Raw genomic sequence first — 18337 nt, 5'->3', positions numbered from 1 at the left:
CAAGAATACCTCCACCACCTGGGGAAACCCAATCACACCTTCTTGCAGCGCTCTAAACCATAACAGCATATGGTGCTATAACATTCCCTCAGCCAAATCATCCCAACATGTAGTATTTAAGGCTTTAATTATGTGAGCATGCCCAAGAATTAGATCTTCAGTTTACTCTTCATCGTAGCAGATACTCCATAACTTAATTCTTCATCATTCTCTGCCACATGGTGAGTTCCCCTCATAAACCTACCCATTAGCTAACTTTGTATCATCTGTAACTTATCTACAAGTGCCTTTCAAATCGCTATCTGACAAAGAGTGGGTCCAACTATTACATGTGTTTATTTATGTCATTTTTTATATTTGCAGTTTTTTATTGGTGTCATTGTTCAGAATAAAAATGCAATAAATATACAGGGCCCTTTAATTATGAGTGTCCCAGAGTGATTCCCATGATTTCCCTGACCCAGAATTGCCATTCCCACAGTCTTCTAATTTGGGGATTGACACACATGGATCGAATTTACAGTGATAAATACCCACGTGTTATCCCCCTGGTATTCCACCCGAAGACCTGTCTTGCTTGTTGCAAATGCAATCTGTGGGTGAACTATTACTCACCAGTGGTATGCCTGCTAAACTTATAATTGCAATGGACTCAGTAACTGCAGTTCGTGGGCCCATCGGGATTAATGGGGTGGCACTCACAGCGATGGCCACAAAGTGATTACAACAAAGCAACACAAAAACATACCACACATGTTAAAATACCAAATTCAGATATGCGAGCAGCTGCGGCTGGCGCAGGTAAGCCCACTGGGGCAGGGCAGGCTGGATGGGGTGGGGGGGGTAAAATATGTAAATAAAATAAATTAAAAACTATTCTGTCGTCCCACTGTGCTTACCTGCACCGGCTGCGACTGTATGCGAGTCTTAGCAAAAGTAAAAGCAAATAAATGTTAAGTGACATTATAGAATTGTATACAAATTCAGCACTGTAATATTGCAGAAAACGCAGGATGAGGAAGGTAAGAAAGAAGAGCTGGTGTCACGAACACCAATTCTTTGGAATTACTCATACCAGTTCTCTGGTTGCACAGAGCAAGCAGTGAAGTAGTCAGCATTAGGGCTGTGCAAAATTCACAGAATTTGCATTTGCATATTTATGTGAAAATTCAGACACATTACACAAATGTATTCAAAACATCCAAATCTGGCATTCTACACCATATTTTAACACTAAATGTATCCATCCTTGTGTCATTTTTGGGACATGAGGATGCATTTCACCCTAAGAATTAGCAGAAAGAACACACAAAAACTCGTGTTTTATTGTTCATTTTGTTCCCATGAACTTGCATTACATTGTTATCATTAACAGAGTGTAAATATGCAATGGAGCTCATTTGGGTAATTTTGTGTAACAAGAGTAATGCAAAATGATCACAATTATGCCTGACGAGGCCGGCATAGCGTAAATTATGCAAGAGCCTAGTCCGTATGCTGTGGGATTATGGGGTGGAATGGACGGATGTCATGTCAGTGGAATACATCTGATTTTACCATGAATTTACCTGGACCAGAGAACTCTATCAGACATGCCACCACAGTTTAAAAAGGCAGAAAAGACAGTGGTGAAAGGGGTCAAATACCACCGTGAGAAATATTTGATGACAGAAACAAGTATGTTTAGAATAAGCAAGGCCAGACTGTGGACTGGGAACCAAATCTGGCCCTGGCAAAATCCTGGGCCGGGTCCCCTCTCCCCGTGGGGGGGGGGGAGTTTGGGGGTACCGCCGAGCTATTTGCCGGGGCTGGTTTTCGGCCGATTTTGGAGCTATGCTGCAAAAACGGCCCTGTAACAAAAACGGCCCCCAGGGGCCCAAAACTGGCCCCCACCCGTGCGGCGCACTGGGGGATTGCCCGGTGCCCGCTACGGCCAGTCCGGCCCTGAGAATAAGACTGAGTAGATTCGGGGAAGCAAAAACTTTACCCGCTCATGGCTGTCTTAGATGTACAATCTAGGCAGTGTAGTGACCAGGGACAGGGGGCACTAGGACCCTGGACCCGCATGCTGGGATTGATTGATAAAAATTTATAACGTGCAAAACAATAACCCGCAGGTATCAAGGCGCCTAACAATACAGTCAGAAATTGAAGCAGACATCCTTACATATAGGCTTGCCGGAAAAGGCAAGTTTTGAGGGCACTACGGAATTTCTGTAGGGAGGGTAGGGATCTAAGGTCCAGAGGAAGGGAGGGACAGGAACCGGACACCACTTCCGATAAGGGAGTGGGGAGGCATTCCTGGACAGCGAGGGCACGGGCACGGACGTGCATGTAGGCAGCAGAGAGAAAAGACCAATAAAGCAACATATGCAACTGACCTGTCTCTGCGTGGGTTTGTTCATCAAGAACACGACAGGCAGAAAAAGAGTAGCCTTTGAAAATAGTAGATCTGTTAAGTGAGAAGGGATAACAATTCATCAGTGTCACATGCGAGCAAGGAGCAGAAAAGTTAAGGGAAGAATGTCAAAAAGGAAAGTAACTACAAAAGGAATTACTGGAAATAAAGCATGAGCAGGGAAACTATTTGCATTGCATAGTGCCAAGAACACTTGATGGCAAGAGGGAATCCATATCTACTTGCAGTGTTATCCTTAACAATGAGTAAGCTATCGTGCAAGCTAGACACAGAATTACTCATTTTTAAAGCACAATAAATGCTAGTAAAGAGTGATCACTGTTTCTGTTTTGATGTTGGAGAGGTCAAGAACAAGTTGAAGACAGGTAGCAGAGAACACATCGTGGTCCCACTCTGTAGAAGTGGGAGCCAGAGTGTTTCTGAAGGAAGGGCCTTACCTATCTCTGCCACTGGAAACCGTTGACCTGGCGAGCAATCCATTCAGGGGCGTAGCCATCAAACGTGCAGCAGATGCAGTGGCACCAGGACCCTTGTGTTTTAAGTGCCCATTGCTCCCCATCATGGCTCTTTTTTAATATCAAGCTACTGGTAATGGGGGAAGGCCCATTTCTTTGCTAGCATTAGGGCCCTTGTAACCTGTGCTATGTCACAACATCTACCACTGCACCATCACTGATTTTCCAGGTCTGTGCAAAGCACTCACCTTGTAACAAGGAGGCATTTGTTGAAATAATATCCTGGTTTGACTTTATTATTTTTTTTTTAATAATCCAGATTGGGTGAAAACAATTTACCAATAGCTTGGCATTCAATCCTGCAGGCTAGGATTTCAGATCTCCCTGTGGCAGGCAGTCTTCCACCAGAGGGTGGGAGTCAGAGTCTATGCTAACCTGGTGGGCTAGCAGGCTGCCTGCCACACTTTAAATTACCTCCTAAGTCTTCAGATTGAACAATTTCTTGATTAAAACATCTTGAGCAGTGTGTGAAATAGGGTGAGGTATAGGTCACAAACATGTTCAAAAGTCTGCAAATTCCAGATCTGATGACAACTTCCATAAACGGAATGATTGAAGCTTGTTGCTTCTTTAGTTTAAGGGTTGTCCATTTGTCACACATTTGTCACACAAAGGGTCACTGACCTTAGTTCCCAGGATTTCTGCTGATGTCACAATCTTCAACCACTTCTGCCTTAGGTTAATCCTTAATATCAGAAGAGACAACTGACACCAATGACTCACCCTGCGCGAGTGAGGGGTAGGGGAGAGAGAGAGAGAGAGAGTGAGCAATGGTTCTGGTGTACCTAGAGCTCTAGTGCAAAGAATGTTGGATGTGTTTTCGATGCTTTTGATCAGGACTCTTCAAGTTCTAGTGGTAAGGCTCACTTCTTCTGCCAGGAGAGGTACTCTGTGACAAAAGAACACAGTCACTTTAGGCAACCATTCGTGAATACTTTACAATTAGCTTGAGCTTTAGTTTCTTGCCCCCTTCAGTATTTTCTGGCTTACCCCCACAATTACTAAACCCAAATGTAGAGACCACCATTGAGTTTACTCTGCTACTCTACTTGGGGAACAATTAGTCTTGCTTGTTTTTAAAAAAGCTAGTCTTCGAGAAAATATTAGATAGGAATTACTGAAAGAAATCCGAGTCCACTTGGAGGACTTTGAATACTGAACGCTTTGTTAAATCCTAAGCGATAATTTTTAGGTTCTTCCCTGATGATAACTAACCTATCAATTGTGTTTTTATGCTGTTTTATTTCACACAATCATACAATGTGTTTTTTTTCTTTTGCTTCCGCTAAAAGCTCCTCATTTAAATTCAAAATGTAAGGGTGTTCTTAAAGAAAGGAGAAACCAAAAACGATAGGTGCCCGGCTAGTGCACTAAACTGAGGTACCGTAATGGCCTTAAGGTGCTGGAGCATTAAGCCGTGGTGAGAGAATGATTGTGATAGGTTTTGGAAGGTAGGATTTGACTGCATGGTTACCCCCACTTTTTGCCTGGTGTTTTGCTGGTTTTTGACTAGTCTGACTGGGATCCTGCTAATCAGAACCCCAGTCTATCTGTTTTCTCCCTAAAATATAATGCCATGTACTTTGGTACACTCCAGATTGGATACTGGAGTACCCTTATAAGGCACTGGTATATGGTACCCATGTACCCAGGGCATAGGTACTCAGAGGCCTCCCATGGGCTGAAGCATGTATTATGCCACCCATGAGCGGCCATGCAAAATGGAACTACATGTCTGCAGCCTGTGTAAGCTGGTGCTTGCATCACTTACTTTAGATATAGGTTCACTATATCCATAGGTCACTACACTTAAAACTTATGTCATCCCAATAGCAGGCCTTAACAATCCTGAAGGCAGAGTGCTGGGTTTTATGTAAGAGTGTGCCCCTGCATGAGCAGGGCCCCTCTGCAGCCTTCAGAGACCATTCTCTCGGGTTGTCTGTGACTCAGCCAGACATATAGGTAGAGGTGCATTATAACCTCGCGGTAAATGTTATCTCGAAAACGGCTGAAACAAAACATGTTGTGTTTGGTATCAAACACCTTGGAATCATACCTCCACACCGGTAATCGGTGTGGGAGATATGATTCCACCGTTCTGAAGCAAGCTTCGTGGGGTCACTGGTCTTTCCAGTGCCAGCCTTCTCGACCTGGTCAGCACAAAATGGATGCTGCCAACCAGAGATACATTTCTGCCCTCCTGCTGCTGAGCCAAGCTTGAGCAGAGGAAGGCAGCACAATAGGCATCCCGTCACAGGGAAGTGTGACCACCTCCCAGACAGGATTTAGTGTATTGGGGCTGGGTGGGTGCACTTCCAAAGTGCCTAAGGGTCTGCACCTAGGGCACATTTGGTGTCCCTGTGCTTAGTCCAGCTCAAACCAGTTCTGGGAGCCTTTGGCTCCTGCTCTGGTGTGAAACTGGACGAAGGACATGGGAATAACCTGACCCTCCCCTAGGAGGGTCCCCTAAAACTGTCCAACCCTCTCCCGTGGGTACTTAAGGGCTTACCTGACTATAGGACCTTAGATTTTACGTGGACAAGATTCTGCAACAAGAAACCACTGACCTTCGACCATCTGGACACTCTGGACTTCGACTGGACCAGACTTTGTCTCCCTCTCCGTCCAAAGCTTTGTCTGGGCCCTTGCTCCATACTGGCTCCATTCAGGACATGTGGTGCACTAAGGACAACTGAAGAATCTCCCTTGGGGTGAAGGAGTCACTCCTGCATGTGCAGGCACAGTAACACAATTGACCAGTCTGCTGATCCTGAGCTCCTCCAGACTCTGAAGGCTCAAGCAACACAGGAGGAGGGTTCCAAATTTCCTTGAGGTCGAGCTGCCGTCTCACCAAGTTTGAGACCAGTATCCCTCGTGGGGACAGCATAACCCGAACCCCAGTGCACCGTGTACTTTCGCAAGTTCATATGCGTGTTTGAAATTCTCGAGCTTGTGCATTCGACTCCATGTAGTCCTGACCCTGAGCAGTATTTCCACCAAAAAACTCCGGCCTCCTCACACTGAGTGCTCCGTGGGCTGGTACTTTGTGATCTTGCTTATGGTCTCCTCACGACTCCTGGTCATTCGTCCTTTGGGTCCTCCTGAGGGTCATCTTGAATCCTGTTGGGCATTCCTGGTTGCTCCAGACATGCCCTGACTCCCCATTTCCTGGTGAGTCCCCTGGGCCTTGCTGGTCGACACGTAACCTGCTTGACCTTGCTGAATGGGTTGCTGTTGCCAAGGCTTTTTGGTGCTCCAGCCAGACACTGACCTCTCATCCCTCGTCATCCTTTGTGGGACAGCTCGCATCTGGCTCCTGGTCATCCTCAACCTCTCCTGATTCTCGTGGCTGCAGAGTCAAGCATCCCAACTTCGCTCTTGAAGCAGCCGAAATCGGTGGGCATTCGTCTACTGAGCCCCTTGTCACCCTGAAGTGACGCAGACTATGTCCCCACTGCTTACAGGTACCTCCCATCATGTATCGACCCTTCGATTCCTACGGACACTTTCTTCCTTCCCGGCAGCAGCGCTTCTTTGCAACCCTCCATTGAAAACAACTGCGGTTTCCGACACCCCTTCAGACCTATGTTCACGGCTCCCCTGGGATAGGTAACTCGGGTACTCCGGTATCCATGGGTGGGGTGACTCTCCAGCCTCCTAAATTCCAAAGGGTTTCATCAAAATCCACCTAGAAGGGTCCTCAAACTTTAAAACTCCACCGTGACTTTTCCATAGAGCTGTACGGAGCACGCGGTCGTGTTTCCAGACTGCACTCATCCTCCGTGGGGTCCCTGTGTACTCACCTTGGGTGGTTCCTTGGGGTCCCAGTGATTCTACGTGCTCTAGTCATTGTCTCTATCCAAGTCATGGTTCTTATACCACTATTTTAGTAAATGATTTGGTCTGACCCTGGAGCCCACTGTGTATTGTACTACTTATGATTGTTTCTTTGATAAAGTATTGTGTGCTTTGTGTTGTATCCTCGTGTAGAGGATACTAGAGAGTGTTATATAAATAATTACATATTTTTATAACTACTGTGTGGTTCAACTTTCATTTAGTTAATACTAAAGGTGATACTCTGGTAAAACAAGCTGCTTTATATTCCTTCAAGATTAAGCCTGAAGGTTTCTCTACACAGTTACCACTAGGATAGCTTTCTAAAGGTTATCTTTGACCTCATACATCAAAAGGGTTGTTTGGACTGGTGCAAAGTGACCTCTTTAAATAGTGGAAAGCATATATCAGGCCAACTTCTCACTGTAGTTAAGTTGAGGGAGGCTCAGTAGTGGCAGCTGAATAGACATATTCCATGGTTTAAGGTTGTAGAAAGTCGCCTTGAAGGATTGGGATTCCAAGAGAGGTTGTAAGTACCTAGGTCCAGACGCCAATGTCTGGGTTGATCTTGTCGCAGGAGGCGGGGCTTGGAACCCATGGCAGCACTGACGGGAGACGTGGCTCTCTGTGCAGATGGATTGTCGAAGGCAAGAGGGTGGCCACACTTTGAACGTGGTATTTATAGTCTGTCATGCACGTGGAGAGTGGTGCCTGCCAATCAGAAGACAGTCACTGACAGGAAACACAGGCACTTTATTAGTCAGCAGTCATTTTACAAACAGAAACAAAATGCCATGCACTCTGGCAGATAAAAAAGGAAGCAGGAAGTCTTTAATTGCTCGGAAATGTGTAATTAGTTAGCAGTCCTTGTACAAACAAAAATGAAATACCATACTCTAGGGCAGGAGAAAGCGGAGATGTTTAATTGCTTAGCAGTGTATATTTAGTCAGGAACCATTGCACAAATAAAATACTGGACATTCCAGCAGCAAACAAATGCCTTTAATTGATTGCTCAGCAGTGCATGAAAATAAAATACATAGCAGAGCACATGTCACATGCCTAATTGGAAAATAATGATAACAACAGGGAACATACAGCACAGGCAGACTGGGGTATTACACAATTGGCTACAGAGAGTTCACAAGCACCCCAAAATGTTGAGTTTGTCAAACATAAATTTTGAAGATTGTTTTCAACCAAGATGTTATTGCAACATTTGAAACAGGTCACAAAGTGTGTCCTCATAGTATACTAATCAGTAACACAAAGTGAGAGACTCCAACACAATATTTGAATTTTGAGCTCACCTTGATGTGCAACTCTGTCTCCAGCAAGACAAATAATAACGAAGGATACACACAATACAAAAATGTATGTAAATGTAGACACACCAGTGCTATTATAACTAACTGAAAGTTGGAGAAATGGGTGGTGCTCTACACATAGCAAGATGCACCAATCTGTCCATGGAGCAAATGCCAGGCACCCCATCCAATCACTTAAACAAAACTATAGCGCACCACCTAAGGTACAGGGAGCACAACAAAAGGGAACCCCAAGGGGGTTTTCAGCAGTAGGGTTAGCTATTAACAAAATTAAAGCAGAGGAAACCCGAGCAGCCTAATCAGTTAAGAGCCACTATAGTGTAGAAGGAGTCACCGTTCTGTTGTAGTTCAGACAGTCTTACATAAAAACATCAGTGGCACTGACTGAGGTCATATTACAAATATTGCCCTGGTGTTTTACCTACTTCGTGTGCATCTAGTGCACCATAGTATTACAGAAGGGGCCACGGTCCCCTTGTATAGCCTCTTTTGTAATAGGATTTGCACCGATGTAAAATGTTCACCCGCATGACTTTGATGGGCTGTTTCCTCATTTACATGGAGGCACCGCCTTATGCTAATGTGGGTACACCTATGGATTTGCACCTGTGCCTTATTACAGATTTGGCACAAAGGGGAAGAAGCTGCCTGAATGTGCACTGCTCGTGCACCATTCATGCACAGTCACTAAGTCCTAGAAGGTGCCCACTGGGAGGGGTTCACAGGGGTCTCAGGGAATACCTGGCATCCCCTCAGGTGAGAGGAGTCACTCTCTTAACACTTCACCGCGGGGCTAATCCCCCTGCGGCGCTGGGGGGGGGAGGGGGGGCGGTGCTGGTGTCGAGCTCAGCTCCTCACGCTGCACGGTGGTGCTGTGCTCATGACGAGCTCGTCATGACCACGTCCGTTTGTGAGAACGCTCAGCACCGCGGGGGAATTAGCCCCGCGTGTGAGCGCCGTGCGTGTCATAACGAACTCAGCTCATCATGAGCACAGCGCAACCGTGCCTCATGACGAGCTGAGCTCGTCATGAGCAAGGAAGGGGTTAATAATAATGCCGGGTTTGCCTCCAGGAAAAGACAGAGGTGCAGCTTCAAACTATGCTTCCATCTTTCACTAAGGTGTTCTCCTCTGCACAGGCGCAAATTGTTGGAGTTCCTGAACTGACAGCATTTCATTTTTTCTGTAATGGTGCAGAGTGTCTCAGTCTTTGCAAGGGTGCATCGCAAATCGATACAGTGAACCAGATGTGTAACGCAGCACAAGATATCTTGCCAATGCAGATGAATATGAATAAACAATCATTGGCAAAGCCAATAATTCGGTTATTGGCAGGCTATGGAATGGTATTTTTTATTTATTTATGATTCTTTTATTTTTCATTACACGCATAATGGTAGAAACAGAAGGTAAGAAAAAGAAAACATGAGCACTCAAATGTAGCTGACATATTCCTACATTAACAGTTTTAAATTGAAATATCTTTCACTGACATCTCAGTTTGCTATTTATTTTCACATAACAAGCCTTTCTATTGCAGCAAGTGTTTTATTATTAAATTGTGAAGAAGGCAACATAAAAAATTATATAAAAAATACAATTAAAAAAGCATAATTTAAAGCACATTTATCTCTGAAGAGTAAGGAAATAATTTTAGGTGTATGTGAACAATGTGAAGAGATTTTGGACAGGTACTTAAAAGTGAAGAGGAACAAGGAGTAAAGTGGACTTTACCCAGTGGCCCCATGCTACATGCTTTGGTGGGGTGAAGGAAAATATGAATGGCAATTTCATAGACCAATGGAATCGCCCCTCTGCGTATGTATATTATGTATGAATATTTTGGTAAAACAATAGTCTGGTGAGGTAGCTAAAGCTGTCTTAAAAGCCACACCAAAAAAGCATTGTCTAAATTCAGTCACTGGCATCCGAGTTAGACAATGGCTAAAGTGGGCTGACCTATTGCCCCATGCTGTAGTGGACCAAAGCCAAATGTAATTTACAAACCAACAGAATTATGGATGAAGATGGCTGTCTGAAAGCCCTGTGATGTATATAGAATGCTATCACTCACAGCAAAGTTAGCCGGTGGCTGAAGTGGACTGTCATACTGCCCAATGCCTTATGCTTAGGCTATCTGGTTTTAGGTTTAAACCTATAATAACAACAAAAAATACGACCGAAAGAAAAATAGCCATCGCCAGTGTAAACATAAAAACACTGAAAAAACACCTTTGCAACCACAAACTAAGTGCCATTCAAAGAAAGGAAAAGATGAGTGAAAGTCATTTTGATTTCTTCCTGAAGGGGCCAATACAATGTAACTTTGTTATACAAGGTAGCATCAAGAAAGACTGGCCTAATATTATTTTGCTAGAGGTTTGTTGTTTAGGTATGTCACTAAAACATTGTCACTTCTTCCTTCTGCTTTTTTCAGTTTTGTGGTCTTTGGTCTAAAGATTCAGTGTTTAGAAGCATGTTTTAGGTCTTGTTTAGTTATTTTATCATCTGAAGAGAAATGGGAAATTTCAAAATCATATTTGAAATTTTGGCTACATTTGATTTCACTGATAGGTAAAATGGCTGGTTTCATAAGAATCTCTCCTAAAATGTAGCATCACATTTACCCACAGACAGAGAATGGGTGAAAACCTTTGATACATCAACCTCCTTTTCTAGTGAATCAGTATTGATTGTAAGTGAATTGCCAAACACCCCAGTCTTTATACATTCAATGCAAGATGTAGTAACAGGTATATGTGAAAGGAATGTTGTTAACAAGCATTTGAGATAGTGGTGAAAACATGACACCAGGCATTTGGTAAACATGTAACACAGTGTCACTTGGAATGCTGCTGAAAAAAGTTCCTACCTAGTTCAAAAAGATTGGAGTGATATTGTTTGTATTTGCAGTAAAGCAGCTACATATAAGAACAATTTGTATGATGGCCTGTCAAAAGTGATATCTGAGCTGAAGTGCTTCTCTTTAAGATATCCTTGTCCCTTGCTAGATGGTATGCTGCAAGCATCTTTACAATTTTCTGAGTAAATGAAGAATTCTATTGACTTTGTAGTCCTTTCTGGTGCATTAAAAACGTATTTGGTCTTCATATTATATACCCTGTGCACATGCTACCTATACACATGCACTATCAGTCCAGTTTTTCATGTGGCTTCTGCCTGCCACCAACGCTCTAACCTACTGCACCAAGAATAAAAAAAAACATTAACATTAGATTATAATCAATGCTCTCAATACAGTGATATCTGTGGTACTAAGTTGAAACGCTTCTGCATATTAAAAAAATAAAACGGTTTGGGGGTTTTTGGGAGAGTCATCTTTATCATATGCATGTATGTGTTCGTTGCATCATTTACATTCCAAACATTTTCAGGGTTTAGCTCTTGCAATGGCTCTTAGGGCCTGATTACTAGTTTGGCTCAGCGGATCCGGCGCAATGCCGCTTCCACTATGACAAACCCGTGCAAGGCCACCAAAGGATCGCCAACCGTATTACGAGTTGGAAATGGACTACTCGTAATCTGGTCGGCGATCCTAAGGGCTTTCCCATGGCTGTGCCTTGAAAACAGGCACCGCAATGGGAACGGCCATAAAGTTCCAGAATGGCATGGAGGGTGATGTCCACGCTGTGCTGGGAATTGTGGGGGTACAAGCAGTGGGGCACATGTTGTGTCCCCCTGAATGTATCCCCATGGCAGGGCGGCCATGAGAGCCCTGCAGGGCCCCCTTTGTTCTTCCACCGCTAGCCTTTTCATTGCAGGGCTCCCGCCATGAAATGCTGGTGGTGGACAGCTCATAATTTGCTGGGCGGGACTGCACCAGTCCCCACTCAGCAAAGTCTGTTGTGGCGCAGAAGCGCCACCTGCAGGGAACAGCAGTTCCCTGGCGCAGCCCGCGGTTCATTGCCGTTTCAACTTTGTAAGTCATGATATGGTGGACCGTCACTGCTGCGCTTCCGCGAGTCTTGCGGTCTGACCGCCAGACGCATAATCAGACCCTTAGAGTCCAGAGAGACCCTTGGCTCGGGTCTGGCTCACCTCGCCCTGCTTGATGTGTTGGCTCACCTACCTCTAAGGATTAATAAAAACAGTACTGTGGCACACTTAATTCAGCATTGTGTGGTGTGGGATAAGCTAGCTATTGATTAGCTAGCTGTTATCAAAATGTTCCTTCCCAAAGGGTGTTTTACAGTTCTTTGGGGATGGCAAACACTACATTAGTTATGTTAGAAAATTCCTATCGCTAGGAGTTTGCTAAAACTCATTGATTTGCACTCAAAGTGCTCAAAGTGTGTCCTTTGGTAAGACTCTCTCTAGTGAGTCAATCTATTTGCGACCAGTAACAGAAATATATGGTTCCAAGTATTTCTATACATTTGGTTATTTTTCTTCTGAACTCCTCATTGTGTTTTTAAATGATCTAGAAAGATCCAGGAACTAGTTGCGTCAGCTCTTTACTGTCACAAGCAGCTGCTTCCCAGGTTCTTCCTGAGCTGGCAACAAGAATATACTGAAGTATTGATGGTCATAGTATTTTCTGCTAGGGACGACCAACAGTACAGAGTTCATAAAGAACCAAGATACATCAGACAAGCAGTAGTCATGGAGTGAGACAGTGGCGTAGCAAAGGTGCCATGGACCATAAAGCAAGCAAACAAAGTGTCCCTCATGCTCTTGTTTGATAGTAAAAGCCATCCAGAACTCGGTGCACTCTGCCCCAGGGCCCCGGTGCCACTACACCTGCTGCACTATTGATAGCAACATCTTTGGATGTGGGGGTTGGTGCAGTTAGAAGCTCTCATTGTCGATGCTGCTAGCGAGGTGCACGTCAGCAGACATATGTTTTCTATTCATCTTACACATTCTGAATTCAGGTGCAAGGATGACTCTTTAGCGCTGCAAGTGCCTTTAGCGCTGCAAGTGCATTACAGCATCTTCACTAGAGATGCCATTCAAACTGTGAAAGTGCTTTTGGGGAGGCGATGAAGAGGTGTGGTCCAAGGAGGGTCACGGGGGCTAAACATGCTATGTTAAGTTACACAGTGTGAGAAATTGGCCGGGTATATGATGTTCACTATTCTAGTGAGCACCTTGCACCAGTCCAAACAACCCTTATGGTGATGGTTGTAAAGTCAACCTTATAGACCCGCTATCCTAGTGGTAGCGTGGACAGAGCAGTCTTAGGCTAACACTTCAGAGAGCATGTGAAGCCAATTGTTTTACCAATAACAATCCCTTGAATACCAAGTGAAAGGACACCACACAAGGTGTATATCAAATATATATGTATTTATTACTAACACAACCCCTCTGCACTCTTTATGAGGTCAGAGTTCGAGATACAGCACAAGTTACTCAATAAGCATTATATAAGTTGCACAAATACAATTCTGCCCTAGGGGCCTCACGAACCATCTACTAAAGAAGTGGTACAAGAACCACTTCAGGAAAGGTGAGTAGGCCTAGGGCCTAGGAAATCGCTTGGTCTACACTGATCAACCAAAGGACTGGAAGTAGGAGACCCACAGGATGCGTGTGCAGTGTCTAAACACACACGCGAGTTACCATAGACTTTCAATGGGAACGTAAAGTTTACAAAGTAGTTGATTTTGGACACTTCTGGGTGGACTACGGGAAAACCCAGTTAAACTAGAACACTTGGATAGTTGTTACCCACGGGAGCACTGGAGTACTTGAGTTACCTCACCCAGGGAAGCCGGGTGCATAGGTGTTCTTTTGTGTCGGGTTTCGTCGTCGAATCCTGTGGAGAGCTGCAAAAAGATGCTGCAGGCGACCAGGAGGAAGATGTCCGGGTGGATCCAAGGGTGGATCGGAGTCGAGAATAACCTGACAGCAGAGAGGACAGAGTCTGGGTCACTAGCCAGTGACCAGGAAGGAACCAGGAAGGAACCAGGCGACGTCAAGATGCAATCAGGTGAGGATGTGAAGCTTGTCTCTGCAGCCACGTGGACCAGGAGGCGTCGACGACAACCAGGAGCTGGATACAGACTGTCCCACAAAGGATCTCGCTGTTGGCAGTATCGACTTCCGGATTGGAGACAACAAGCCTTGGCAAAGGCAACCACGCAGGAAGAGAAGATCGGCTTCTGTTCAGACCAGCAAGGACTGGGGAGCTTCCCCTTTACAGGAAAGCAGGAGCAAGCCCAGAGCAATCAGGCAAATGGTGTTGATTCAAAGTGATGTCTTCAGGAGGGCCACTAGCCAGCGGGCTAGCAACCACAAAGACGCGTTGAGGAGAAATGCAGGCACAGGCCCCACGCGGCACTCATGGAGTGTGGAGGGCTGAGCTTCGGTGCACTTACTGCTCAGTGTTGGGGTTTCTCCAACCGTAATGCACAACTTCGAGGACGCTTCAGAAGCTGCACAGTTAGCAAAAAGCAGGTACTGCAGGATGTCCGGTCCCACATCTCTCGTGTTTGCCATGGGTCTCAGCTTTGCTGTGGATGTGGGTTGGAGTCAGAGAAGTCTGGAAGTCCAGAGGCTGCATCGCTAAGTCTTCCGGATCCGGCTGGAGCGTCGACAAAGCAAACTGGCAAGTTACTGGTGGTGCCTGTTTGCACAGGGTGGTCACTCCTTGACCACAAGGGAGATTCTTCAGTCTTCTAGTTGCAGTAGAATGTCGAAGGTCCAGAGTTTTGTTTCAGAGTTTCAGTTCAGGATAATCTAAAGTCTCTAGACTCAGCTCCTAGCTTTATACTAATCTAAGGGGCTGGATTACCTTATAGGTCCCTCCTATGGGTGGAACCTGGGAAGGGGGTGGTTACACCCCTTTCCCTTTGTCCAGTTTCGCACCAGAGCTGGGGCTGGAGTGCCCCAGCAACTGGTTTGAACCGGGCTATGCAGGGAGCACCTTGTGTGCCCCAGGCAGTGTCTCATTTCATTCAACCCACCCTGCCCCAATACACTACAGGCTGTCTGGGGAGGTGCCATCACCTGCCAAGACAGGAAACCTATTGCCCAGGCCTCCCCTGCTGGAGTTTGGTCCAGCAGCAGGAGGTCAGACTCGGGTCTGTGGCAGCAGCATCCATTTTGTGATGCTGAGGCTCTGTTTAACTTTAACCGGGTAAAGCTACAACTACATGTCTTCTCCCTCTAGAAGGGTGGAATGCTACCCCGCCTCCAGAACTGGCGGGGGGGGGGGGGTAGTATTCCAAAGCGTATGACACCTTACACAACATGTTTTGATAAAGCCAAACCAAAGTTAGCATTAACCGCGAGGATTATAATGCACTTAAGAGTATATGGTATGGCTATATCATAGAACAGCTATAAGGACATGGTTCCGAAAGCTGCAGACAGGCTCAGCTCATGCTAGAGCACCATCTCACAAAAAACCAAGCACTCTGCATCCAGGATTGTTAAGGCCTGCCATAGGAGTGACTTATAATAAAATAAATAATAATAAAGGGGCTTGTAAAGCGCACTGGTGACGCCATCCCGGCGTGTCCCCGCGCTGTGGAGAGAGAGACAGAGCAGACCGAACCGATACTACTGAGTGAACAGGTGGGTTTTTAGAAGCTTCCTGAATACCGTTTCGGTCGTGGCCATCCTAATGTCGATGGGAAGGATATTCCACTGGTTGGCTGCCAGCACACGGAAGGAACGACCACCCATTCTGGCCTTCTTAATGCGTGGTACTTTCAGAAGGCCCATGCCCAAGGAGCGAAGTGCTCTGGTGGGCTGATAAGGGATGGCTAAGTCCTTCAAATAATCCGGGGCTTTTGAGACGGTAATCCTGTAGCAGAATAACAGTGCCTTGAACAGGATCCTTTTTTTTATAGGAAGCCAATGAAGGGCAGACAGAGCGGGTTTTGACGCCGTTCTTTTGGGGAGTCTGAGAACTAGCCGTGCTGCAGTGTTTTGTAGCACCTGGAGCCGCCTAATGTTTTTCTCAGTAGTCCCCAGAAGCAGTACATTCGCATAGTCCATGCGGGAGGTAACTAATGCTTGGGTCATGGTGCGTCTGGCCTCCAGGGGCAGGAGGTCCAAGGTGCGGTTAAGGGTCTTCATTATCCCAAAGCATTTCCCTGCTACTTTGTTGACGTGGCTCTCAAAGGACAGTTTTTGATCCACCCAAACTCCCAGATTTTTAGCCTCCCTGCCAGGGATCGGCGTAGGGCCAAGGCAAGGGGGCCACCAATCCTGAGTCCAGCTGGCATCCTTTCCCCCTATCACAATCACCCTAGTTTTAGAGCCATTAAGCTTCAGGCAGGTATTATAGGAATACTATACCTAAGCAAGGGGTGATTACACGACCTTGCCCCAGCTGACTGATCAGCCAGTTGTGTCAGTTTGGATGGCCAGCCATGGGTAGCATAATACATGCTGCATCCCCTGGTAGGCCTTGGATGCACCTATGCCCTGGGTACCTATGGTACACTATACAGGGGCTCACAAAGGTGACTCAATACCCAATTGGATATGTACCTAAAGTACATGGTATGAATTTAGAGAGAGAACAGCTGGGCTGTGGGTCTGATTAACAGGCCCACAGCCACACTAGAGTTAAAAAAACAGTGAATCAGGGCAAAAAGTGGGGGTGACCATAGGAAGCAGACCCTACTCTCCTACACACAGAGATGGAGAAAACATTCACTCGTTGCCACTAGTAAAGAAACACAATGGTTCAACAACGCAAAGTGCTGAATTGTGCTGACAGTCACTAGATTTATGCCCATACAAAAATGTCAACTTCAAGCCTGCATTAAAATGATTATTGCAACATTGCATGGTATTCATATGGCTTGGGCTGCTCCTATGAATGAAAAAAGCAAATGGAGCACAACATAAAATGCACATTTTAGCAGCGTGTGGTTTGAAAGGCTGCACTGCACACATCTATATAAAAACTGCAAAAATATGTATATAAATAAAAACAAGATCTCCTCCCCAATAGCATATGTGCTCACTATATGTCCATTGCAAAAAACACAGTTGATGGACAGAATGTAGAACAATGTCATACATTCACCCCAGTACAAGGATCTCGGCCTAAATCCATCGTTTTTTTGCACTCCACATCACCCTGGGTTAGACACTGGCTATATGCAAATCAGCTCTGACCCTGTGCCTCGTGGGAACAGTCCAGTCCGAACTACCAAGCCATGTCTTTCCCAGACCAGAATCAAGCATCCAAGGACCGGTTTCTGGCTATCAGCCTTCATTCAGCCTGGATAGCTTGACTCCAGTGATGTGGAGAGCCTGGGACTCACGTCTGAGCATCCCCAGCCCACTCGGGGTGAAAATTGCAAAAAACACAGTTGATGGACAGAATGTAGAACAATGTCCTACATTCACCCCAGTACAAGGATCTGGGCCTAAATCCATCGTTTTTTTGCACTCCACATCACCCTGGGTTAGGCACTGGCTATATGCAAATCAGCTCTGACCCTGTGCCTCGTGGGAACAGTCAAGTCCGAACTACCAAGCCATGTCTTTCCCAGACCAGAATCAAGCATCCAAGGACCGGTTTCTGGCTATCAGCCTTCATTCAGCCTGGATAGCTTGACTCCAGTGATGTGGAGAGCCTGGGACTCACGTCTGAGCATCCCCAGCCCACTCGGGGTGAAAATTGCAAAAAACACAGTTGATGGACAGAATGTAGAATAATGTCATACATTCACCCCAGTACAAGGATCTGGGCCTAAATCCATCGTTTTTTTGCACTCCACATCACCCATGGTTAGACACTGGCTATATGCAAATCAGCTCTGACCCTGTGCCTCGTGGGAACAGTCCAGTCCGAACTACCAAGCCATGTCTTTCCCAGACCAGAATCAAGCATCCAAGGACCGGTTTCTGGCTATCAGCCTTCATTCAGCCTGGATAGCTTGACTCCAGTGATGTGGAGAGCCTGGGACTCACGTCTGAGCATCCCCAGCCCACTCGGGGTGAAAATTGCAAAAAACACAGTTGATGGACAGAATGTAGAACAATGTCATACATTCACCCCAGTACAAGGATCTGGGCCTAAATCCATCGTTTTTTTGCACTCCACGAGTGGGCTGGGGATGCTCAGACGTGAGTCCCAGGCTCTCCACATCACTGGAGTCAAGCTATCCAGGCTGAATGAAGGCTGATAGCCAGAAACCGGTCCTTGGATGCTTGATTCTGGTCTGGGAAAGACATGGCTTGGTAGTTCGGACTGGACTGTTCCCACGAGGCACAGGGTCAGAGCTGATTGGCATATAGCCAGT

Source organism: Lissotriton helveticus, chromosome 5_1 (genome assembly GCF_964261635.1).
Source record: "Lissotriton helveticus chromosome 5_1, aLisHel1.1, whole genome shotgun sequence".
In the NCBI taxonomy this organism is placed as follows: Eukaryota; Metazoa; Chordata; class Amphibia; order Caudata; family Salamandridae; genus Lissotriton; species Lissotriton helveticus.
Note: the sequence above shows the minus strand (reverse complement) of the source record.